The 27,505-nt window shown below is 39.2% G+C and overlaps 1 long non-coding RNA gene across 4 annotated transcripts in view; it reads right to left on the reverse strand.

Moving 5' to 3' along the window:
* Positions 1-1,115: 1,115 nt before the first annotated feature.
* The window catches only part of LOC131837479 (uncharacterized), a 44,194-nt gene continuing 17,804 nt past the window's right edge, over positions 1,116-27,505 (reverse strand). For 2 of the 4 annotated variants that reach the window (XR_009356094.1, XR_009356100.1), the window contains exons 2-3: positions 9,014-9,091; positions 1,116-4,558 (exon numbers count right to left, since the gene is read on the reverse strand). This is a non-coding gene — a long non-coding RNA (uncharacterized LOC131837479). Of the gene's footprint in view, positions 4,559-9,013; positions 9,125-27,505 lie in introns of all 4 variants that reach the window. The other 2 variants (XR_009356088.1, XR_009356082.1) reach the window with 1 other exon arrangement.

A 27,505-nucleotide genomic window follows, 5' to 3' on the forward strand; every position in this document is an offset into this window, starting at 1 on the left:
CAGGTAAGTGTTTAGATTTTTTTATGGCAATATATTTATTTGCATATTTTCAATGAGAGTATGTTCTCCTTACAACAGGACACAATTGGAAATAGGGCTTTGACTAGAATTTAATATTTTTGAGAGATCTACATATATTCAGATATGACCAGACAGCTTTAAAAAAGAATTAAGATTGACTTTATGGAGCCAGTGAGGCCCCTTAGAAATCTCAGCCTGGTACCTTTCCTTAGAGTTCCCAGCAACCTTACCAAGAGAATAAAGAAGGTTCCTTCCTGGCAGGTGCAGAAACCCCAAAGAGATGAATTCACTCACATCCATTAGGTATTGTAGGCAAAGTCTGACATCAAGTCTTTAGCGTGGTTTCAGGCCATGAGATGCTGTCAAAAGTTCAATCTAGAGATGACTTATGAAAAGTTCCAGAAAAGCAGGGTTGTTTTCTTAAAGATTTTATTTATTTATTTGATAGACAAGGATCACAAGTAGGCAGGGAAGCAGGCAGAGAGAGAGGAGGAAGCAGGGTCCCCGCTGAGCAGAGAGCCCAACGTGGGGCTCGATCCCAGGACCCTCTGAGCCAAAGGCAGAGGCTTTAACCCACTGAGCCACCCAGGTGCCCCAAAAGCAGGGTTTTTAAAACTCTGTATGGTCAACCAGTATTCCTGCTGCACTTAGATATTCAGGCCAAGTTTGTTTTTAAACTAATTTTACAAACAAACCACTGCTAATTTGGCTCTTTCATTTAAAAAAATGCAACATCTTTGTAGATATTAGATGTTAATGCTATGCATTATAAACTGGACTAGATCCTGATTTCTCCTAGTATCTTCCAATGTCTGGCTATGATTTTCCAAACTAACATTTTGATTTGTCCCCCACCCTGCTGACTTGGAATCATTTGAGAATTAAAACTTCCCTCTTTCCTGAAGCCCTGTAAGTATAAATGACTTGATGTAAACTTGAGAGAAATCACAACAGCAGCTTATGTATAGACAATAAAAATGCCTCCTATTTAATACCTGATTACTTGAACCAAAATATACCTGACTTACTGCCTCCTAAAATGAGCTCAACTATTATAAGGATGACCAAGAGACTATTTCAATGAAACTACCAGCTCAATTAAAAAAAATTATCTTTAATTCATATTTAATCCAAATGTAACAGATTCCAAGGGTACAATATAATGATTCAAAAATTCTATACATTACTCAGTGCTAAGTGTATTCTTCATCCCCATCACCTGTTTCACCTGTACCCCGAACCACCTCCCCTGTGATAACCATCAGTTCTCTATAGTTAAGAGTATGTTTTTTGGTTTCTCATTTCTGAAATTCCATATATGAATGAAATCCTATGATAGGTCTTTGACTTATTTCACTCAGATGGATTTAGAAGATAGAATTCTATGTTGCAAATGACAAATTTTCTTTTTTATGGCAGAGTAATACTCCCTTCCGTATTTATACCATGTATTTATCATCTATGGAAAGATACATGGACTGGCTCTGTATCTTGGCTAACGTAAATAATGCTGCAATAAACCTAGGGATGCTTGCATCTTCTTGATTTACTGTTTCAGTTTATGTGGGTAAATACCCAGCAGTGTGATTACTGGATCTTAGGGTACTCTATTTTTAACTTTTTGAGGCACCCCCATACTGTGTTCCAGAGTGGCTGCGCCAGCTTGCATTCCCACCAACAGTGCACGAGGGTTCCTTTTTCTCTACATCCTTGCCAATACTTGTTGTTTCTTGTGGTGTTGACTTTAGCCATTCTGGCAGGTGGGAAGTGACAGTTTATTGTACCTCTAATTGCATTTCACTGATGAGTAATGTTGATCTTTTCAGGTCTTTGGGCCACCTGTATGCCTTGTGGAGAAATATCTGTTCATGTCTGACCACTTTTTTAATTGGTTTTAATTAATTATTGTTTGGGTGTTGAGTTGCATCAACTCTTTATATGTTGGATATGTCATTTGCAAATCTCCCCTCCCGTTCAGCAGGTTGCCTTTTAGTTTTGTTTATTTCCTTCACTGCACCAAAGCTTTTTATTTAGATGTAGTTCTAATAGATTATTTTTGCTTTTGTTTCCCTTGCCTCAGGAGATACCTAGAAAAATATTATGGGTGATGGCAGAGAAACTACTGCCTGTGCACTCTCCCAGGATTTTTATGTTTTAGGTCTCACGTTTAGAACCCTAATCCATTTTGAGTTTTTGTGTATGGTGGAAGAAAGTGGTCTAGTTTTCCAGTTTTCCCAACATTTTTTGAAGAGAACTGTCGCACTGCATACTCTGGCTTCCTTTGTTGTATAGTTTCAGATCTCACATTGAGGTCCTCAGTCCCTTTTGAGATGTGTGTGTGTGTGGTATAAGAAAATGATCCAGTTTCATTCCTTTGCATGTAGCTGTCCAGATTTCCCAGGACCATTTGTTTAAGAGGCTTTTTCCCCTGGTATATTCTTACCTCCTTTGTTGTAGATTAATTGACCATGTAATTGTAGGTTTCTTTCTGGGCTCTCTTTTCTGTTATTTATAGGTCTATTTTTGTGTTAGTACCATACTATTTTGATTACTACAGTTTTATAGTCTATCTTAAAATCTGGACTTGGGATAGCTTCAGTTTTGTTTTTCAAGATTGATTTGGCAATTCAGGGTCTTCTGTGGTCCCTAAAATTTTAGGATTGTTTGTTCTAGTTCTGTGATAAATACTGTTGGTATTTTGCTAGGGATTGCATTATATCTGTAGATTGCTATGCGTAGCATGGACAATATAACTTTTACTCTTCCCACCCCCACACATTTATGTATATGACATCATACCATATATTCTTTTGTGAATCCCTTTACTGATCTTTTTCTAGATCTAACTGATCTTACTGCTTTGTGCTTTAATCCCTGTACTGGTTAATCTACTTTATGTTTACAGGTGCCTGAGCATGTAAACATGTTATATTTACATTTTTTTCTTCTCTAATTTTCTTATACCTGATCATGGCCTTTTCTTTTCCACTCAAAGAATTCCCCCTAGTATTTCTTGTTGGCCTGGTTTAGTGGTCACGCATTCCTTTTGCTTTTGTCTGAAAAACTTTCTCTCTCCTTGTATTCTGAATGACAGTCGTGCTGGATAAAGTATTCCTAACTGCAGGGTTTTTTTCTTTAGCACTTTGAACATATCAACCCCCTCGCCACTGGCCTGCAAAGTTTCTGCTGAAAAATCTGCTGACAGCTTTATGGAGTTTCCCTTGTACGTATATAATTGTTTTTTCCTCTGGCTGCTTTAAAAATTCTCACTACTTTTTGCCATTTTTTGTGTCTTGGTGTGGACTTCCTTAGGTTGATTTTTTTTTTTTTTTTTTTTTTTTTGGGTGGCTCTCTGTGCCTTCTGGACCTAGATTTGTTTCCTTCCCCAGAGTAGGAAAGTTTTCAGATACTTAATCAGAATTTCTGCTTTTTGTCTCTCTTCTCCTTCTGGGATCCCTAGAATGTGACTGCTATTACACCTAATGGTGTTGCTGAGTTCTCTTACCATTTTTTTTGGTCCCGTCCAGCTTGGTTGCTCTATTACCATCATCTAGCTTCCTATCTGTTTTACTGCTTCCTCTGGCCTACTATTTATTGACTTGAGCATATTTTTAATTTCAGAACTCTTCATCTCTAATTGGTTCTTTTTTATATTTTCTTTCTTTGCTGAAGGCCACGTGGGGATCTTTCAATCTTAAGTCTAGTGAGTATCTTTATGACAATTACATTCTCTTCTTGGTCCTGTTGTTTCATTTGGGGCATAATTCCTAATTCTGCTTCTGTGTATTCAAATCAGCTAGGTCTCCTGATCTTGAAATGAGAGGCCTTATGAAGTGATCCTGAAATGCCCTATAGGGCAGTGTTCCTCCTCCGGAGACCCTGGTGCTTCAGGGGGATCTCCTGTGTGTGTTGCATGTACCCTACTACTGTCGTTGAGCCACATTTGCCTTTAGTCTAGTTGGCTTCCCTGGCCCTCTTTGCCTGTTGTCATCAGGGTTTGGTCCCTGTGCTGTTAAGGTGCCAGTCTGGGGCCACTCTGGGCTTGAATTAGGTCAGACCCAATATTTGCCTTCAGCCCACTTGCTGGAACCATGGTTGCACCAAACTATAGAGTTCTCTCCCTCTGTTGTCCCCAAGGGGCTTTCATTGGTGGGCAAGGTCAGGAGTAAGAGAAGATGTCTGTCCCCAGTCTTCTGTGGTGGTTGCAGTGACCCTGAATGACTGGGTTCTCTTTGTGCTGACCCCCGCCCCCCCCACCCCCGGAGGGTTTCTGTTGGTGGGTGGGGCAGGCAGTCGGGGCTGCCATTGAACTGCTGTGTGTGCGGTTATCTTCTGCTCTCCCCAGGGCAAGAGTACCTCTGGAGTGGTGCTGACCCCCGTTGAGGCACAATGAGGAATCACTCTGGAGGGAGGCCTATGGAGTGAGGCAGGTTGAATGGGACAGTCTTCAGGAAAACTCAGTGGCAAGGCATGCTGTTAGCAAAAGCTAAGTGGTGAGGGTTCTGTACTGGTTTCCGCAGGTGTCTGTGTACCTGGGCTGGGGGAGCAGGGGAGAGAAGAGACACCATTAGCTCTTTTGTTCTTGAGAAGTCTCCTATAGATCCCTCCCTGCACCCCACCCCCCACTCCCCACCAGTTCTGAGATTAGTGAATACAACTCCTTCCCCACAGGCCCTAGGCTCTTTTCAAACTGCTGTTTCTGTGCTGTATCTGGACGGGGTTGTTTGTTGTGCTGTTCTCTTTAAGGGTGGGGACTCCACTTCCTATTGCTCTCCAGCTCTGAGTTGAGCCCACTGATTTTCAAGGATCCTGATGTTAAGCCCCACTTATGAAACACCCACAAAGTTAAGCCCCTCCGGTTTTTAAAAACCAAATAAGGACTTGTCTTCCCAGTTTAGGTACTTCTTTATCTGGGCTGCCTGGTTGTAGGGTCTGCTCCTCTCTGCTTCTGGTGTCCCTTCCATTGGTGGTTGGCCTTGCAGACTGGTTGGTTCCTGAACACATCTCCACCCTTCCTACCCATTTTCAATGTGGCCTCTATGATTTTTCTGAGTTACACTGACAGGATTGTTACCCTTGGCATATCTGCTGTTAGCTCAACTTTTATGCGTGAAAATTCATGGAAGTTTCAAAGGAAGTAGCTGTAGCAGCCCAGGGCAGGCTGCCCTAAAACAAACTACTTCAGCATAAAGGTTACTCCGAAGGTATAAAGTTATTCCTTTTTTTTAAAAAAAATATTTATTTATTTGACAGAGATCACAAGTAGGCAGAGAGGCAGGCAGAGAGAGAGGAGGAAGCAGGCTCCCCGCCGAACAGAGAGCCCGATATGGGGCTCGATCCCAGAACCCTGGAACCATGACCGGAGCCGAAGGCAGAGGCTTTAACCCACTGAGCAACCCGGGCGTCCTGGTATAAAGTTATTCTTAAAGGCAGTCAAGACCCTATGGGCTCAAGAGAAATTTTTGTTCCTCCCTTCACTGCATCTAAGAGTCTAAATTGGTAGTCCTCCCTAGAATGAGCTGTTATTAGCAAAAATAAATTTTATCTAGGTGAGCCATCTGTATGGCAGGTAAACATCTAATTATCCTCTTTCTCTGTCTGCCTCTCTGCCTACTTGTGATCTCGGTCTGTCAAATAAATAGGTAAAATTTAGAAAAAAAATTGTAAACATGTAATTACCAAACAGTTTCTCTCATCACCCTGTGAAGTACAGTCCTTTCCTCTAAAATCCCAGACCCTCTACCCTTTTCTCCTTAGTTCAGAATGACCTAGTCACCTCATTTTGCCTGTCTCTGAACTTTGCAAGCCTGAGTAGGTTCCCCATATGTATACCATTAAATTTTATTTTCTGTTAATCTGTCCCATGTCAATTTTGATTCTTAGTCCACCTCGGACCTTGAAGGGGATAGGACTTGTTTCCTGACGGTTTCTATCAAGGGGATCTTGGTGATTCTTTGGCATTTGCTGTTCCATATCAGTTGTGGCAGATACAATTTGCTCTTCCATATGCATTCATAGAAGTAAAACTTGGGTTTGTTGTGTTGTTTTGGGAAATTTCTACTGGGGTTTCAATTGGAGGTGCACTGAATCCAAAGATCCATTTGAAATCTGTTATCGTTGAGATTTCCTACCCATGAACATAGTATGTTCTATTTAGGTTTTTAGTCTTTCCAAATAATACCGTTTTTGCTCCCCTCTGGAGGTTTCATACCTCAAAAAAAAAAAAAAAAAAAAAAAACCTGTAAGTAATTTTTTGTTAATGTAAGTAGTATTTGTTTCTAAATACATCTTCTAATTGGGGCTACTATGTTGAAATGATTGCCTTTTGTATATTAAAATAATTTTTTTCATTCCAATCCTTTTTTCCTTCTCCTTGTCTTACTGTGTTGGGTAGGATATCAAGGACACTCTTCAATAGGAGTGATGGCAGGTGCTTTTGTCTTGTTTCTGATACAAATGAAAACTCAGTCTTGTCTTCATTAAGTATGAAATTTGCTTATACTCTGGATGCTGAATTTTCTCAAATGCTTTCCCATCTATAGAATTCTATATGGCTTTTCTCCTTTCATTGTGAATTTTCTAGTATGCCAATTTTGCATTCCTTGGATACATAAAACTTGCTTATGAAATACTAACTTTTTTGAAAACTGTTGTATTGCTGAGTTTGTAACGGCCTATACTTTTTCTTCCTTACTGTCCTCACTGGAATTGTATACCAAAATTATGCTCTCTTCCTGAGTTCCAGAATATTTCTTTTCAAAAATTCTCTGCAATTATTTTTTTTTTTAGAAGATTAGAAGTTCTCCTTTGATGTTTTATAGACCCTACAGCCCCAGAGTTTTCTTTGTGGAAGAATTTAACTATTGTTTTCATTCCTCTAATAATTTTTACTGTCTTGATAATCTATTTTTACTTTTAATACATCATATTTAAATTTTAAATATTCACATTAGGAGCACCTGGGTGGCTCAATTGGTTAAACATCTGCCTTCAGCTCAGGTCATGATCCCAGGGTCCTGGGATCAACACATCAGGGTCCCTTATTTGAGAGTAGTCTGCTTCTCCCTATCCCTGCCACTCCCCCCTTCTTGTGCTATCTCTCTCAAATAAGTAAATATGTTTTTGCATTAAGTTGATTATTTATCTCTTTTGAAATGTCTACAGTTTACTCATTCCTGAAGTTTATTAGACTATTTTTTTTAAATCCATCTTGGCAGTTTTGTCAATGTTTCAAAAACCCTTTCATTTCGTAAATCTTTTCTAACTGTATTTGTGTTCTATTTTATTAGCTTTGGCTCATTCTTACTACATTCCTGTTATTTTTCCTAACTCCTCAAAGTGTAGGCTTAGCTAATTTTACATAATTTTTTTTACATAATTTTTTTAACATAAGTTTTTAAGAATGGCTTTAGCTTGATCCTAAATTTTTTTCATTACTCATTTAATTTGTGCTGTAACATTTAATACCCTGTGTCTCTAAAACACAATGGTATAGGTATTTTCACATTAAAGATGCTTAATTTTAATCTAATTACTGTGTTGTGCTTAGGCTTATAAATTCTACTTAGTGTAAATTGCCTAAGTCACAATGTGATAAAGTAGTGAGTGAAGGAAAGTACCACTGTTAAAACTTCTACACTCAAATTCCCTTTCTTTCCTCAGAATACTCAGGTCCGGTATGTCACAGGTAAGTATGCACTTACTCTCATTTGATTAGTATCAGCATTAACGTTCATTATTAGGAAACTCTAATTTGTTTCCCTTGTTAGCTAAAAATATTAGTACAAGTTTAATAGGTTCTGCCTACCCCCCCAATGAATTTGGGGACCACTCGTGTAGCAATAATTATCATCCATGGATAAGACATCAACCCCCCCGCCCCCGCCATGCATTTTGTCATTTGGGGGAAGGGGCAAGTTTATAGAATAAAAGCACATTTAAGATGGCTTTTGTTTTCCAAGTGTATAATTTTATCTTTCTTTAGTAATATAGACTATACAAAAGATTGACATCTTGACTGGTGGAAATTTGCAAAGGATGTCACGTACATTCCCCTTGAAAATTATTGCTGAGAGGGGTAAGAGCTTTTCATATTATGAGCCCTTGGTATTAAAAATATTGATCTATACCACAGAATGATTAGACTATATATCTTCCATCTTTACTGTGTAAAAATGCTTTCCCTCCTCAGAACAGATGTTGCACGGTAGGTACTTGGAGGTCAGCTAGGCTATTTGCATTACCAAGTAGAAAAGGAATCATTATTTTTCATGGAATCTGAGCAAAATTCTATAGTATACATTCTCAGTCCCAGGAGCTTTTATAATTCCCTTCTCCACAGTTCCCCAATTCCTCACCCTCCATTCTTTTTTCCATCTAAATTAAAAATTAAGAAAAGGTAAGAGAAAGCCAATGATACACCAAGAGCCAAGAGGCACTGGTCAGGAAATGGCTTGTATTTTTCAATAGCTCATTCTTCAATGGATGTTACATAAAACAACTTAAATTATTGGTGTTAGCAAATGTTTGAGGTGGGGAAAAATATCCTCTTACATGGAAAAATACCATATGAGGATACTTAAATATCTCACTTTTCTAATTCAGTTCCCACCATCAGAAATAATGCTTGAATGATTCGTTCCAGAAAACAGTCTCATGCATTTTAATCACTCTTATTTCAGAAGAAACATATGAATAAGCTGTTTACCAGCAAATATTGTAACCTACATGATAGACCAGTCATTCTAATTACACTTCAAAAGGGACAGAAATGAAAACCATTTACAGGAACTTCGATTACTGTTCTTGCTGCTCAAGCATGAAAAACAAGAATTCCCCTTTCCACATCTGCTTATACAAAGGGTCATGCTTCACCAGACACTTGTCTTAGTTCTTCAATATTAAATACAAAAAGAACTGAGTTTTAGACTCAACGACATGATTATATCTGCTTGTGGTTAACTTTCATATTTCAAAAGAATCTAAAACCTACCAAATATTTCTGGTTGTCTTCTAGGCAAGAGTGTGGTGAATAGGTGTCTTCTTCTCGAAGTCTTTGGGCTCCAAAGTCCTGAAATTATAAATATATACATATCTATGAATTCTGGGACACAAGAGAAAGGCATCATGGACAGAATGATAAGAATTGTCCTGCCCTAGAGCCCAAGTTCATCTCTGCACTAGATCACGAAGAGCTACCACTACAGATGGGCAGTTAACTCTTCTGATGATTACACAGCACCACGGTGCATGACTTCCAAATTTGGGAGATATTTGTCAAAATATGAATGTGCCCTTGAGAGTGTTTCCCACATAAGAGAATCCTTTATCAAGCACGTCCTGGCAGCTAGAGGCTCAGAACTCACTGCTGCTTAAGAGGGTAAGCATTGCGTTTCCGTCTCCTTTTGTCTACCAGCCTGAGGATGGTGTGACCCAGCACACCTTTTTAAGATTCAGTGCCTTAAAGCTTAGAGTCTTAAAGAGACACTGTATGAGAGATTTTGATCTAACCTGTGATTTGTTGGAAAAAAGGAAGCCCCTCTATTTTTTCAAGTGTTTAAGGAGGTTGAATTTTCCAGAGTAAAATATTCCTCCATGTTTAACATAGCCAGAGACCACCTTAATTCTTAATAACATTCCTGACTTTTTATTAATGTATCTTGAGGAAAACGGCTATTTCTACTTTATTTAATACATAACCCTCCCTCCAAGCTGTTATTTACATGTACCTCCTAACCAGATAGAGCACTTACAGAATTAGGATGTAAAATTCACCATTCCCTTTTTTCCAACATCTCTTTCCACAATACATTTGACTACTACAAGACCTACCTGACTGTTCTTTACAGCATAAATAGACCTTTTAGTATTCAAAACATATTTGACAATGTATTTTCAGTTTAAAAAAAATTAAGCTTAAGATACGGGTAATATTAATAAAAACAACAGAGTAAGGACCTCTAAAAATTTTCTCCAAAAGCAATGAGAACACTGGAAAAGAATGTCAATAACCTTTATAAACTAATCAAAGACTTAAGCAATTGGGAAACATGTTCAAGAAAAAATAGCCACATCTTGGTATGAACAATAAGCCTTGTGGCATTTTAAGTCCCCACTACCCTCTCCTCCAACTCTTTGGTGACCATGAAAAGCAGTAGCCCACAATCACAGCTAAGACCAGCAGCCTGGCAACTACCAGAGACAGCAAAAAAAATGAAAAAAAGAGCTGTTTGTTTAAAACACAATAGGATAACCAAAAATCTGGGGGATAAAAGAAAAAGTTTCTTTTCAATCAGGTTTCAGTCTTCACCCCACTGAAAGTCTTAATGAGACATAAAAATGTTCTGAAATGCTGTGGCCTATTCCCAGGACTCTACAGGACAATACAGATGCATAAAGTGGTATGGAAGGCCAGCGCCATGCACATGCTCAGGAAAGAGCTGAGAAGGTCTGAGGAGCTCACTCGGGGTAACCTTGAGGCTCCACTCAAGCAGAAAGTAAAGGCTAAAACAGTTGGAAACAGCTTGGTTGAAGGTTAAAGACCTGCCCCAATACGCACATAGAGTCCTTCTGCAAAGACTGGAAGACGGTGGTTCTAGGCATCTAAGAAAATCTGTGTCCAATTATTGGCTCACCATTAAGCTAATCAGAGAATTCAGCCACACAAAGACTATATAATACAGGAAAACCCTAGATGTATAGCAACAACAAACTCCAAGAATGAGGAGACTCTGCTTTCCAGAATGGCTATGTTATTTAAAATGCCCATTTTTCCTGTAAATAGACTAAACACTCCAATCAAAAGACGTAAGATGATGGAATGGGTGAAAAAGCAAGACCCGTCTATAATTTCAGACCGAAAGACACATGCAGATTAAAAGTAAAAGGATGGAAAAGCATTTATTATGCAAATGGGAGTGAGAAGAAAGCCAGCATAGATATAGATCAGACAAAATTAAAGAGGGAAAAAAAAAGACTATGCAGTCTCCTTTATCTCTTGCTATAATCAAAGGGAGTGATAGAACCAGAAGATATATCAATTGTAAATATTTACATACACAACGTGGGAGCACCCAAATCCATTAAGCAGTTAATACCAAGGTAATTGATAGTGATAGAGCAAAGCAGGGGCCTGTAACACCCCACATATATCACTGGGTTAATCTTCCAAATAAAATCAACAAGGAAACAATGACTTTGAATGACACATTGGACCAGATGGATCTCACAGATATATTCAGAACATTCCATCCAAAAACAGCAGAACACACATTCTTTTCAAGTGCACATAAGATACTCTCCAGAAGAGATCACAGGTTAGAGCACAAAATAAGTCTCAACAAATTTAAAGGCTGAAATCCTACCATGCATCTTTTCTGATCATAATGGTATAAAACTGGAAACCAACATAAGAAAAATCTGGAAAGAGCATAAATACAAGAATGTTAAATAACATGCTACTAAAAATGAATGGGTCAACCAAAAAATCAAAGAGGAATTAAAAAAAAAAGGACAAAAATACAATGGTCCAGGGCACCTGGGTGGCTCAGTTGTTGTGTCTGCCTTCAGCCCAGGTCATGATCCCAGGATCTTGGAATCGAGCCCTGCTTCAAGCTCCCCGCTCAATGGGAAGCCTGCTTCTCCTGCTCCCACCACGTCTGTCAATTAAATAAATAAAAATTTAAAAAAAAAAATACAATGATCCAAAATCTTTGGAATGCAACACAATCTGTTCTAAGAGGAATTTTATAGTAATACAGGCCTACCTCAAGAAGAAAAATCTCAAACAACCTAATCTTACAAGTAAGAGAGATAGAAAAAGAACAAATGAAGCCCCAAAACAGAAGGAAGGAAATAATAAAGATTAGAACAGAAATAAATGATTTAGAAACTTAAAAAAAAAAAAAAAGATAGAATGGATTAATTAAACCAGGAACTTTTTCTTTGAAAAGATCAATAAAATTAAACCTTTAGCCAGACTCATCAAAAGAAAAAAAGATCCAAATAAAATCACAAACAAGAGAGAAGAAATAACACACACCACGGAAATACAAAGGACTGTAAGAGGAGATCATGAAAAACTATACGCCAACAAATTGCACAACCTAGAAGCAATGGATAAATTCCCAGAGACAACCTACTGAAACAGGAAGACATAAAAAATTTGAGCAGACTGATAACTAGCAATGAAATCGAATCCATAACCAAAAACTCCCTAAAAACAAAAGTCTAGGACCAGGTGGCTTCACCAGTGAATTCTACCAAACATTTAAAAATGAATTAATACCTATTCATCTCAAACTATTCCAAAAAATAGAAGAGGCAGGAACACTTCCATATTAATTGAGTACAGTAACACTCTGATACCAAAATCAGATAAAGGCACCACAGAAAAAGAACTATAGGCCAATATCTCTGATGAACATAGACACAAAAATCCTCAACAAAATACTAGCAAATCGAATCCAACAATACACTAAAAAAAACCACTCAGCATAATCAAGAGGGATTCCTGGCCTGCAAGAATGGTTCAATATTTGCAAGTCAATTAATATCTGATCCTTGCAGGAGATGCAGAAAAGGCATTTGACAAAACATACATTTATGATAAAATCCCTCAAAAAAGTAGGTCCGAATTAAGGCCTTATAAGGAAAACCTTTTAACAATGTACACACACAATGAAATATTCAGCCATGAAAGAAAGAAAGATTACTTGCCATTTGAAACAAGATAGATGAAATGAGAGCAAATAATGCTAAGTGAAATAAGTCAGGAAAGATAAATACCATATGATTTCACGGATATTTGGAATTTAAGAAACAAAACAAATAAGCAAAGGGAGAAAAAAGAGAAACCAAGAAACAGACTCTTAAGAGAGAACAAACAGATGGTTAGAGGGCAGGGATACAGGTGATGGGATTAAATAACATAATTGAACAGTACTGACAAATGTACAGAAGTCAATGACTTGTACACCTGAAACTAATACAACACTGTACTTATGTGAACTATAAGGAAATTAAAAAATAATATTAAACAAAAGAAACCCACTTCAATCAGGTTTTGGTCTTCACTCCCCTTCAGTGAAAGTCTTCTTAATGACATTTGCCTCCCCCCAAATCTCAAAGATTATATTTTATGTTTTCATCTAGAAATGGTGTAGTTTAATCCTTACATTTTGGTACATGATTTATTTTGAGTTAATTTTGTATATGGTGTGAGGTAAAGCTTAACGTTCTCCCTTTCCATATGGATATCTGATTGTTCCAGCCCCCTCTGTTAAAAAGACTACCTTATGTCTTTTGTCAAAATCAATCGACAGCATATGCATGGGTCTACTGATGGACTCTATTCTGTTCTGTTGGTCTACAAATTTTGACATTTCTTTTCCTTGCTTACTTTCTGTGATACTGTATTCTCCTGCTTTTCCTCATCTTTTTTCCACATCCTTCTTCTGGTTTTCTGCTTTTATAAATGAGGTATCAAGGCCTTAGTCCTAGGCCTCCCTCTATTTTTCTATCCACACACTCACCCTCCATCAAAGATTGGTAGGTGTTAACTAGGAAAAAAAAGGAGTGGGAGAAGTAGAGAGAGGGAATGAGGCAGAAACAGAATAAAAATGTCTTAGAATGACACACATAGGTAGAGTCCAGGAGATGAGACAGAATATGATACATGGGAACTGAGCACAGCTGGTCTAGAATGTGAAGGAGGAAAGCAGGAGATGAGGCAAGGCAAAGTTTAATAATAGTCTTGGAGGCACTGCCAAGTTTATACTTAAACCTGCAAGCAATGACGAACTGACATAAAAGGATATATAAAAAATATTTAATGGTTGTGTAAATAACCATGCAGTCATTAAAATAAAGTTTGTGAAGGATATTTTGCCACTTTTGGAAATTCACATTATGTTTCATTTGGAAAACAAGATCTGTGTAAACTACATAAAATTTATATTTTAACATGAGCACTTTAAAAAGACTTACAAAATGTACCAATTTGTAAAAAAAAAAAAAAAAAAAAAAAAAACCAGACTTACCACGGCACCTGCCTTCAGCTCGGCTCATGATCTCAGGGTCCTGGGATGGAGCCCCCATCAGGCTCCCTGCTCACCGGGGAGTCAGCTTCTCCCTCTCCCACTGCCCCTCTCCCCGCTGTACTGTCTCTCTCACTCTCTTTCAAATAAATAAAGTCTTTCAAAATAAATAAAAGTAAAGATTTATCCATGTATTTTAGAAAGAGAGAGCGTGGGGAGCAGGGGAGGGGCAGAGGAAGAGGGAGACAAGCAGATTCCCCTCTGAGCAGGAAGCCCAACATGGGACTGGATCCCAGGATCCGGAGATCATAACCGGAGCCAAAATTAAGAGTGGGACGCTCAACTGACTAAGCCACCCGGGCACCAAAATTACCAAATAGCTATTCCTAAATAACTATTCCTAAATGTTAAGATTGCAGATGGCTTCAACATTCTTCCTTTTGCTTTTTTATATTTTCCAATTTTTAAAATAAGCCTGTATTAAATCTATAATACTTTAAAAAGCATGCTAGAAAGCGAACTTCCTACGTTTAGAAGAGGTGTCAAGTTACTGCTAAGAATAATGAAGCTGAGTGCCATCACCACTGTGGCAGGGTAGGAGACCCACCTTCCATCCACCCATAAACATCAACAACAAGACAGCTCTCCACAAACAGAAAAATAGCGTTCAAGGTCCTCTTCCACTTCAGCAAGCAACACAATGGAACAATGAAACCTGAGAACCACCACACAAAAGAGGAAGGAGAAACAGGATTGCTTTCCCAGCACCATCCCATCCCCCAGGTCCCCGAGCCTTTGGGGGCACTGGACAAGGGACCCACTTTGGTCTCATCCCACCCAGAGGTGGAAAATGCTGTAACATACAGAGGTAGTAGGGGCCCGGAAGAAGAGTAGGGCTACCAGCAGAAGCCACCAGCAGGAGTGACCGTGGTTCCCAGTGAACTGTTCTGCGGAGGACAGCAGTAGCTTTTGCACTGAAGAAACCAATGACCAACACAGCAGCATGGACCCCTACAGATTTCACCACTGAGGGTTCCCCTCAAAGGTTTTCCCCATCACAGCTGACAGCTACCTGACGCCCGTCTCACTCTGGACCCCCCCCTCTCAGAACTAGAATCTATGTGGGCAGCCAGCCCTGGCTTCTGTGGCTGTGAGTACAGATGCCAGCCGAGATGCTGGTGGCCGACACCCCACCACGGCAGACACATCTGGGGCTAACTAGCCCCTCCGGCTGTGTACCCACATGCCCCTGGCCTGATTTCCATTGCCAACCTTGACCAGCACATGCACACCAGTGGAGAGATCCCACAGCCTTAACAGTGAACACCAAATCCAGAGCCCTTACAGTTGCCTGTGGTCCTGGCCCTGTCTCCTGGGGCTGGCCTGCACCAGCGGTGCTCACCTGCAGCTAGCCCCTCCCACTATACATGCGCATGCCCCCAGGCAGATTCCCAACACTGGCTGGTCCTGCTCTGCTGTACCTGTAGGGTGAGTCTGCAGCGACAGCTGCCAGTGTGCTTACAGTTAGCTGTGGTGCCATGCTGCTGGCCCTGGCTACCACCTCTGTACCTAATCCAACCCCTGCCACTGCAAGGCATGGGTGGTCCCCACAACCGAGTATCTGTACATCACCAGTTCTGTTCACCTTGGTCGCTGGCCACTGGACCTGGAGGCACCGTTGAGGACTCCCAACAGGCCTTGTAGTCACTGCAATCTCTCTGCAGTCCTTGTCTAGAACCATGTAGCTGTTGATGTCTTGGACCCCAGAAGCCTGAGCTGAACCATCACAAGCCCCCACATGTGGTTCCAGGGTTCCAACATGTTCTGGTGTGTCCCCACCCAAGGGGTAAAGGTCTTTCCTAATCAAAATCAGTCCATAAAGTCTGGAAGAGATGACTGTGTCTTCAAATGTGCAGACATCTGTACAAGGCTAGAGGGGTGGTGAAGAATCAGGGAAACATACCGCCACTAAAGGAACATAGTAAACTTATAAACTTAATAGACATAAACTTATATATAAATGTAAATATATGCCAATAAATATAAAGGGAGAAACAGACAACAATATGATAGAGAACTTTAACACCCCATTTTTAACAATGGAAAGAGCATCCAGACAGAAAATTAATAAGGACACACTAGACTTCAACTATATTTTAGACCAAATGGATCTAACAGAAATAGACAAAACATCCCATCCAACAGCAGCAGAATACATATTCTTCAAACTCACATGGAACATTCTCCAGGATACATTGTATGCTAGACCATAAAACAAGTCTTAGCAATTAAAAAATACTGAAATCATACCAAGTAACTTTTCTAAGCACAATGGTATGGAACTAAAAATCAACAACAACAAAGAAAAGAAAGCCTAGGAAATTCACAAACATGTGAAAGTTAAAAAACACACTTCTGAACAGCTAGTAAAGAAGAAATCAAAAGGGAAGTAAAAAAATATACCTCCAAACAAAAAAGGAAACAATGAAACGAAACTTGAGATGTAGCAAAAACAGTCCTAAGAGGAAAGTTTATAGTGATAAACGTCCAAATTAAGAAAAAGAAAGATCTCAAATAAAAAACCTAACTTTACACATCAAGGAACCAGAAAAAGAACACACTAAGCCCAGAGTCCAAAAGTTAACAGAAAGAAGGAAATACAAAGATCAGAGCAGAAATAAAGGGCAGAAAAATAGATAAGATCAACAAAATTGGGAACTGGTGTTATGAAGTGGTAAAACTGACAAACCTTTGGCTAGACTTACCAAGAAAAAAGGAGGACTCAAATAATACTATAAATGAAAGATGTGACATTATAATGGATACACAAAAACCACAAAGAATCATAAAAGGCATTTATGAACAATTATGCCAACAAAACTGGACCACCTACAAGAAATAAGTAAATTCCTAGAAACATACAACCTACCAAGACTGAATCAGGAAGAAATCAAAAATTTGAACATACCACTACTATTGAACCAATAATCAAAAACCTTCCAACAGGGACACCTGGGTGTACAGTTGGATAAGTATGTGACTCTTGATTTCAGCTCAGGTCTTGATCTCAGGGTCGTGGGTTCAAGCCCTGTGTTGGTACTTTAAAGAAAACAAACAAACAAACCAACGAAAAAAAACCTCACACAGAAATGCCCATGATCAGATGGCTTCATGGATGAATTCTATCAAACATTTAAAGAATTAATATCAATCCCTAACAAACTCATCAAAGAAACTGAAGAAGTGGGGACACTTCTACATTCATTTTACAAGGCTGGCATTACCTTGATACCAAGACCAGACAAGGACACTACAAGAGAGCTATAGGCCAAAATCTCAAATGAATATAGATGTAAAAATTCACAACAAAATACTAGCAAACTGAATTCAACAGTACATCAAGAGGCTTGTACATCATGTTAAGTGGGATTTATCCCTGGGATGCAAGGATGGTTTACCATATGTAGACCAATAAAGATGATAGACCACATTAATAGAATAACATAAAAATCACATGATAATTTTAGAAATGATGTGATGATGCAGATCATCTGCAAAAAACACATTTTACAAAAATTCAACATTCATTCCTGATAAAAATTCTCAATAAAATGAGTACAAAAGGAATGCAGCTCAACATAATAAAGGCCATAGATGGCAAGCCCACAGCTAACATACTCAAGAGTGGAAGGCTGAAAGCTTTCCCTCTAAGGATCAAGACCAGGGTGCCTACTCTTACCACTCTTATTTAACATAGTACTGGAAGTCCTAGCAGAGCAGCTAGGCAAGGAAAACAAATAAAAGGCATCCAAACTACAAAGGACAAAGTAAAATTGTCTCTATTTGCTGATGACATGATCTTGTATATAGAAAATCCTAATAATTTCGCCAAAAATACTATTGGAACTAATAAATTAGTTCAGTAAAGTTGCAGGAGATAATAACAATATACAAAAGTCAAATGCATTTCTGTACTGAAATAATAAACTATCTGAAAAACTAAGAAAACAATCCCATTTATAATAGCATCAAAAAGAATGAAATACTCAGGAATAAATTTAACCAAGGAAGTGAAAACCACTAAGACACTGATCACAGAAACTGAAGAAGACACAAATAAATGAAAAGATACTCCAAGCCATGGATTGGAAGTGTTGGTATTTTTTTTTTTTAAGATTTTATTTATTTATTTGAGAGAGAGAGACAGTGGGAGCATGAGAGGAGAGAAGGTCAGAGGGAGAAGCAGACTCCCTGTGAGGCTGGGAGCCTGATGTGGAACTCAATCCGGGGACTCCAGGATCATGACCTGAGCTGAAGGCAGCTGCTTAACCAACTGAGCCACCCAGGTGCCCGGAAACATTGGTATTGTTAAAGTGTTCATAATCTCCAAAGCAAACACCACCAAAATTCCAACGGCATTTTTTACAGAAATAGAAAACAACCGTAAAATTGGAATGGAAACACAAAAGACCCCAAATGGCCAAAGAAGTCTTGAGAAAGAATAATAAAGCAGGAATTATTATCCTTCCTGATTTCGAACTATTATTTCAAAGTGATAAGAATCAAAACAAGTAAGGTACTGGAAGAAAAACAGATACACAGACCAACAGAACAAAACGGAGCACCTAGAAATAAACCCAAATATATAGTCAACTAATATTTGACAAGGGATCCAATGGAGAAAGGACAGTCTTTTCAATAAATGCCAGGAAAACTGGATAATCATATGCAAAAGAATAAAATAGGACCCCTCACCTATACTCATGAAATTATCATGAAATAAATTAAGGACTTAAATGTAATCCTGAAACTATAAAAATCCTAGAAGAGAAAAATAGACAAAAATGTTGATACTGGTCTTGACAAGCCTTTTGCAATATGACATCAAAAATACAAGTGACAGAAATAAAAATAAGTGGTACTACATCAAACTATAAAGTTCTGCATGAAAGCAACTTACTGAATGGGAGAAGATATTTGTAAATGACATATCCAATAAGGGGTTAGTATCCAAGATATATAAACAGCTGATACAATTCAATATCCCCAAAATAAATAATGAAATTAAAAGATGGGCAGAAGACAGGAACAGACATTTTCCAAGAAGACATCCAGATGGCCAACAGATCCATGAAAAGATGCTCAATATCACTTATCATCAGGGAAATGCAAATCAAAAGTACAATAAGATATCACCTCACACCTGTCAACCACACAAGAAACAAGTGTTGAAGATGTGGAGGAAAAAGGAACCCTTGTGCACTGTTGGTGGGAATGCAACTGGAATGCAGCCACTCTGGAAAAAGTACAGGGGTTCCCAAAAAGTTAAAAATAGAACTATCCTGGGGCACCTGGGTGGCTCAGTGGGTTAAGTCTCTCTCTGCCTTGGGCTCAGGTCATGAATGGAGTCCTGGGATCAAGCCCCGCATCAGGCTCTCTGCTCAGTGGGGAGCCTGCTTCCCTTCCTCTCTCTCTGCCTACCTCTCTGCCTACTTGTGATCTCTGTCAAATAAATAAATAATAGAACAATCCTACAACCCAGTAATCACACTACTGGGTATTACCCACAGAAAATGGAAACACTAAATTGAAAAGATACATGCACCCGTTGATTATAGCATTTACAATAACAAAGATATGGAAGCAGCCCAATTGTCCTTCAATAAATGAATGGATAAAGATGTCACACACACACACACACACACACACACCATAGAATATTACTCAGCCATAAAAAAGAATAAGAGCTTGCCATTTGCAACAACATGGATGGAGCCACACAGTATCACCCTAAGTGAAATAAGTCAGCAGAGAAAGACAAATACCATATGATTTCACTCATGTGTGCAGTTTAAGAAACAAAACAAATGAACAAAGAAGAAGAGCAGACACAAACCGAGAAACGGACTCTTAACTACAGAGAACAAACTGACAGCTACCAGAGGTGAGGTGAGTGGGGAGGATGGAGACTGAAGAGTACACTTATGATATAATGATAAATAAAAATGGGGTGCTTGGGTGGCTCAGTGGGTTAGACCTCTGCCTTCAGCTTGGGTCATGGTCTCAGGGACCTGGGATCGAGCCCCGCTTCGGGCTCTCTGCTCGGTGGGGAGCCTGCTTTCTCTCTCTCTTTGTTTGCTGCTCTGCCTACTTGTGATCTCTGCCTGTCAAATAAATAAAATCTAAAATAAAATAAAATAAAAAGCTCTGCACAGCAAAAGAAACAAGGAACAAAAAGAACAGGCAACCTATGGAATGGGAGAAAATATCTGCAAACCACCTAACAAGGAGTTAGTATCTAAAATATGAAAGGAGATAATACAACTCAACAGCAGCAAAAAAAAAAAAAAAAAAAAAAGAGAGACACAATCAAAAAAATGGGCAAAGGACCTGAATAGACATTTTTACACACAAGACATACAAATGGCCAGCAGGTACATGAAAAGGTGCTCAGTCTCACCAACCATGAGGGAAATTCAAATCAAAACCACAATGAGACACCACTTCACGCCTATTAGGATGGCTAGCACTAATAAGACAAGAGATAACAAGTGCTGGCAAGAATGTGAAGAAAAGGGAACACTTGTGTATTGTTGATGAAAGTGTAACTTGGTGCCAACCACTGTGGAAAAGTGTGGAGATTACTTAAAAAAAAATCAAAAATGGGAAAAAATGTAAAAATGTAACTATCATATCCAACAATTTCACTTCTGGCTATATAGTCGAAGGAAATGAAATTACTGTCTTGAAGAGGTATCTGCACTCTGGTGTTCACTACAGCAGCATTCACAATAGCTAGCACATGAAAACAACCAAAGTGTCTATCAACAGATTAATAAATTATATTAATAAATTATATATATACTATGTATATACACCCATATATATAACTACACACACACACGCAAGAATGTTTAATCAGCCTTTCAAAAGAAGGAAATCCTTCCCCTATAACAGCAAAGATGGACCTTAAGGGCATTATGCTAAATGAATTCAGTCAGACTGAAAGAGAAAGACAAATACCATATGATCCCCTCTTCAATGTAGACTTTTCAAAAGGTGAACTCACAGAAGCAAAGAGTAGAACCTTGGTTGCCAGGGACTGGAGGTGGGGAATCGTGGAGATATTGGTCAAAGAGTGCAAACTTCCAAGTTATACAAGGAGTACGTTCCAGGAATCTAACACACAGCATGGTGACCGTGGTCAACGCTACCATACTGTATACGGGAAGTTGTTTTAAGAGTAGACTTGGAATGTTCTTAGGTTAAGGACAATAATGGTAATTATGTGAGGTAAAAAATGTGTTCACCAACCTTTCCGTGGTAAACATTTCACGATAGATCTAGGTCTCAAACCACCACAATTGTATGTTCTATGTAATTATATCTCAATAAAGCTGGGGGAAGGAAAGAATAATTAAGCTGTAAGTTTTATGTGTTCCAAAGTTTGGGTCTTACGATTTCGTTTTTTTCTAGTTCTGAGCTCAGTGTTTGACAGATCATAGGCATGACAGATGAAGGAAAAAAAACCTTAAGGGACTTCAAACCATCGGTTGGTGAGAAAATTTCTGGATTGAAAGAATGATTCCATTGGAACATTCCCTAAGGAACATACAAATTACAACACCCATATCTGGTTCAAACTAATGTAGACTGTTGAAAAGACTCCTTACTTCAAATCACTTTAAAATATTTATATAAACCTTCTCCACTTTTGATAATGTGGTGTAAATGAATGAGAGCCTATTTTGAAATGATCTGATCACTTAGGACCAATATTCTACTTACATAAATACAAACTGCTGTTATTATGTTTCAGCCTCACACTAGAGTCCTGAGCCAGCTTTTAAAATTTTCTATATAAATTTGCTCACAAACTGGTGAGCCAAAGAGATATAGCAAAGGCAGCGAGCCAGGCAAATTTGCATCTGGATTCTCTGTAGGACTCTGGGAAAGTGTTGCCTTGCAGTTTCAGAGCGAAATTTATTTGTGTAGTACAGATGGTTGCCTCAAGAACAGTTTGTAACACAAATTGCTATTATAGTGTGTCATTCTCATTAATTTAGAGCCAGATCAGTTTTGCCCCAGTTACAAATGGATTAAAAAAAAAAAATCTGTCCATTTCGGGCTTTCGATTATATATACATACATAGTGAAGTATAATAATTAGTACTTCATATATACATACACACAAGACATATGTCGATACGGGCTATATATCTGCTTTAACTCAGGCGGTGACATAAGGATGTGTGCACATCATAACTCATGTGTCCGCCTCCCTCTCTTGAGGAAGCACTTTTAGGGGCTGGTATTCCGTTCATTCCTGAGTCAGTCCTTCTAACAGCTGCTACTTAATCCTCTCTTCTGTTTTCTGCTTATTTCACATCTGATCATTATTCAAATGAGCTTCTCCTGATATAAAGCCTTTTACAGCCAAGAGGGGCTCCACGGAGTTGTGCTCAGGCGGATTCCATGTAACAGAGATCATGGAAAGCTTTTTAGAGGAAGTTTCGCTTGAACCAAGTCTTGGAAGACGCAAAGGAATAAGCTAGGCAAGCGAAGATGCCTTCTAGGGAGAGGACTGTGCAGGGTCTTATCAATTCAGGCGAAGGGTGAATCTGGCGCTGAGAAACAATAACGTGTTAACCAGCACGGTGTGCTTACAGACACACGAGCTATCTAACCTAGCTGGAGTTAAGACATAAGCCCGGAGAAGTGACAAGATTGCGAAGGGACTAGACTATGTAATGAGTATGATTTTATAGGTGTGGGCACTGTTTGCAGAATTTAGTGTGGTTGACCATTTCCCTTTACTTGGTAGTTTGGTTTTCTTCTGCCCTACTTGAACCCACCGAGTCTTTCTGGCACGGGAGATGTGTGGTCTAGTTCTGTCACCCCCAGTTAGCAGTGCTCTCGGGATTATTACAAATGCCCTCTAAGCTGGTCTCACATTCTTCTAGCTTCAGTCCCCAGCAGCTGCCTGATGTGCTCATTATTCCTAGAAGTAAACAATGGGCAAGAACAGAGCCGACCCTGATGGCAGGAGGAAGGGTGGTTGGGGTGCAGGTGCAGAAATCACGTAGTAGGGATGGGGCAGACTCCATGGTTGGTTGGTTGAGCAACCTGTGTCATCAAGACTATTACTTCTTTCCCTCTCTTTTCTCCATAACCACAGGATCTGTATCAATCCAGGACTGGTTTCCCCTCCAGGCTATAGGACAGCTGCCAGTTACAACAAGGCCTGTTTACTCCTTTGTTTACATCCAGAAGAGGAGAGAAACTGCCTCTCCCTAAGCCACCAAAAGGAAGTCTTTATCCTCAGTCTTTGGGGGCCCATTTATGTTTCCCCCAAACAATGGTAGGGCTAGGTCCTTGAAACAGTCACTGGCTTCCTAACCAGGGCCTATCAGTGGAGCTCACGGCATTTCCTCAAAGCTTCTTGCTGCCATACATGCAATGGGAAGGGAGAGTGAACATTGAAGCATCAAGCACTCCATCCACTACAAAATACTTGCTCAGAAACCCTTGCATTTTCACTGGTGATCCTTGATTGTACATTCATTTTGGAGTTTGCTAAGATAAAAGGAATTACGGTGCGTCTTCCAGTTTGTGTCTAAAATAAGATCTTTGCAAAAGTTATGTGCCATTCTGAGGTTGCTGTTAGATTTACGCAGTTGATAATGTTAGGGTCGAGAAGATCTCAACCTAGGGAGGCGCAGAGGAACGACACCAAGGCAGCTCTTTCTGCAACAGCATGGGCTTTATTGTTCCAGCATGCTGGGGCTCTGCAACATATCCGAAGATCAGGCAGAGGCTGAGAGCCCTGATCAAGGGGAGCATATGGTTTTTATACTTTTTTTTTAGACAAAGGCTTGTCACAAAGCCACAATCACAGTGACCTCTTTACACAGTTAAAGTTCCTGGTGTACTCTGCACAGTTTACATTTTTCAGTTAGCCATATCTTATCATCCAGGTGCTACTTCTCAAGGTTCAGCCCACAAAGCAGCAGAGCAGTTACAGAAAAGCAAGTTAGCAGAAGCTCCACACAATTTAACTCTTTCAGCTCTGGATCTCTTCAATAAAATATCAAGACTGAAACGTAAATAAAAAATGTCAACTAATTGTTTTTGACCTAGTTGGAAAAAAAGGTCAACTGTAAGATAAATCACTTTAAGCTAAAAGTCACAGCTAAACATTAAGAGCAATGAATATGTCCAAACACACACGAGAGAGCCTTTCAGTCCAAGCAAGACCTTTCCCCTCGCAACCCAAGTCTGTCTTACACTCCAGGCACAGTGCACGAACATACACACGTTTCCACAAATATATCCAGGGCAGAAGATCTAAATGAAATCCGTTAGGAAGTATCAATGTATTTCATCTGTACGAAGTTTCTCAGTGTCATAGCATCTACATGGATAGAATACATAGTATTTCCTTGCTTTAAAATTTATATGAAGAAGTAATATATGCACATTGCCAAAAAAACAAAAAGAAAACCCAGCATCAACAGTAAAAGAAAAACAAAGTCTCTTTCTCCATTTCCCCGGAGTCCTCCCCCCATTAATTACTCTATAGGCCTAGGTTATCAGTTTCTTGTGTATCCTACCCCAGATAATTTCTATATATGAAAATACATATGTATCCTTTTTAAAAATACAAAATGGGGGGTGGGGAGTTGCCTAGGAAACTCAGTCTGTTAAGTGTCTGCCTTTTGCTCAGGTCATGATCCCACGGTCCTGGGATTGAGCCTCACACAGGGAGACTGCTTCTCCCTCTCCCTCTGCCTCTGCCCCTCCTCCCGCTTGTGTGCTCTCTCTCAAATCAATCAATCTTAAAAAAAAAAAAAAAAAAAAAAAGAACATGTGCTGCAAAACAGTTCTGTCCTCTGTGCATTTTGTGAATTTATTCACACAGATAGAGTGACCTGAATCTTGAACAGTCACATGGAGATATATCTCAGGACCTTACAGTGGAGGTGAGGGCAGCATTGGAACATAGACAAAAAATGGGGTGAGAAGGAGCTCTCCAGTGCTCAGGCAGGGGAGATGCAATAAAAAACAGAAGGTCTGGAGGAAAGGGCCACAGCACTGGGAAGTACGGGGGAAAACCAGCCAACGAGGGATAAAAGTGAAGCAGATAGGAGGTTGGAACCCCACAAATTGCCTAAAGTTGATTTTTAATCTTTCAAGAAGTTAGAAACTGAAAGTTTTACCACGCTTCGGAAAACAAAGAGTTCATCACTTGAGTCATGATTTTTTTTTTCCTATTTGTATTCATGGCTATTTTTTTCAAGTTGTTATTTAAACCCCAGGTAGTTAACATACAGTGTAATATTAGTTTCAGATATAGAGTCTAGTGACTCCTCACTTCCACACAACACCCAGTGCTCATCACAAGCGCCCTCCTTAACGCCCATCCCCCTGCCCACCTCCCCTCTAGTAAACCTGTTTGTTCTCTGTAGTTAAGGAGTCTGTTTTCTCATTTTTGCCTCTCTCTCCCTCTGCCCCATGCTCATCTGTTTTGTTTCTTAAATTCTATACATGAGTGAAATCTGGTATTTATCTTTCACTGACTTATTTCACTTGGCGTAATACTCTCTAGCTCCATCCACGGCATGGCAAATGGCAAGATTTTGTTCTTTTTTATGGATGAGTAACACTCCATAACACTCCATGTGTATACACATACACACACACACACACATATATATATATGTGTGTGTGTGTGTGTGTGTATATATATATATATATATATATATACCACTTCTTTATCCATTTATCAGTTGACAAACAATGCAGGCTTTTTCTATAATTCAGCTATTGTTGATAGCGCTGCTATAAACATTAGGGTGCATTATTCCTTCAAATTAGTATTGTTTGGATATTTGGGGTAAATACTTGGTAGTGCGATTGCTGGGTCGTAGGGTAACTCTATTTTTAACTTATTGAGGAACCTCCATGTTGTTTTCCAGACTGGCTGCACCAGCCTGCATTCCCCCCACCAGTGTCGGAGGGTTCCCCTTTCTCCACATTCTCGCTAACACCCATTGTCTCCTGTGTTGTTGATGTTAGCCATCCTGACAGGTTGAGGTGGTGTCTCACTGTGGTTTCGATTTCTGGTTCCCTGATGCCGAGTGATGTGGAGCATCTTCCATGTGTCTGTTGGCTCTCTGGGATGTCTTCTTTAGAGAAATGTCTACTCACGTCTTCTGCCCATTTTTTAACTGGGTTATTTGTTGAAGGGGCTATCTTTGAGCAAAAGCCTTACCTCCTCTTGTATTCCTTTAAGCTGGAGTATCCCTGTTTGAGATTCTGTAATCCACCACTAGATGGACCTATTTGATATTTTGTCTTCAGAGAAAAAACAGCTTTATAGTCAGTGAAGTCTTCCTAAGAAAGATTTAGATCACTGATCTTAAAACAAGATTTGAGTTTTAAAAAGAGAACCACTCATACAAAATAATGAATGAAATAAACTCACATCCTTAAATAATGTTAATAAAAACAAACACCTGTGTGTAAAACCCCCAGCTTAAGAAATCACATACAGCCCAATAAATCTTCTAAGCTAACTGCACTCCCCCTCTCTTCTCCCTTTCCTTCGCATGCGTATGAAGCCAATATTTTGAATTATAAATTAGCAGATACTTTAAAAAAAATTAGCTTTACAATATATGATATGTCACTAAACAATATAATGTTGAATTTTTCTAGGTTTTGTAGCTTATCTTGTCTCACTTTGATTCTATTTCTCAGATTCACCCATGTTGGTATGTATAGCTCCAGTGCATTTTTTTTTTTCAAACTGCTCTAGGATATGCTGCTGTATGAATAGACTAAAATTCATTTATCTGTGTTACCAATTTTAGACTTGCTTTTTTCATTCAATACTATCATTTTTAGGATTCTCATTTTCATTATGCAACTAAAATTTAGACAGATTAAACACTGTTGATATGTAAACTGTGTTGGATAATTCCAATATCAGTCGAGGGAGTCTGACCCTCCAGTTTGTTTGTTTGTTTTTCCTGCTGATGTTCATTTAGGCGGGCTTGTTTCTTCATGTGCTTTGGTAATTAAAAAATTGTGAGTGCATGTTCCTTAGGTGGCAGGTCTCTCAAAATGTTTTGTTTTCTCCCCCATGGTTATATATCCTAATTAACTGCCAGGAGCTCTCCATTTCTCTTATCTGGAAATCACTGCACCCATTGCTCAATCAGGATAATAGTCTCTGTCTTCAGCAATGGGAGGGAGGCGGGCAATTACTCTTTCCTTTGGGCAGGGAGATCCATGGCTTGTCGTGTTCTCCAAAGATGAGTATTTTAGAAAGCCTGGTGGCAAAGCTATTGCCATCTTTCACATGAGCCACATCAAGAGCAGCTTGTCTCCCTCCTTTTCTCTGTCAGTGGCCCACGTTAGCACATTCAGTCAACATACATAAC

The sequence above is a fragment of the Mustela lutreola genome, chromosome 1 (genome assembly GCF_030435805.1).
Source record: "Mustela lutreola isolate mMusLut2 chromosome 1, mMusLut2.pri, whole genome shotgun sequence".
NCBI lineage: Eukaryota > Metazoa > Chordata > Mammalia > Carnivora > Mustelidae > Mustela > Mustela lutreola.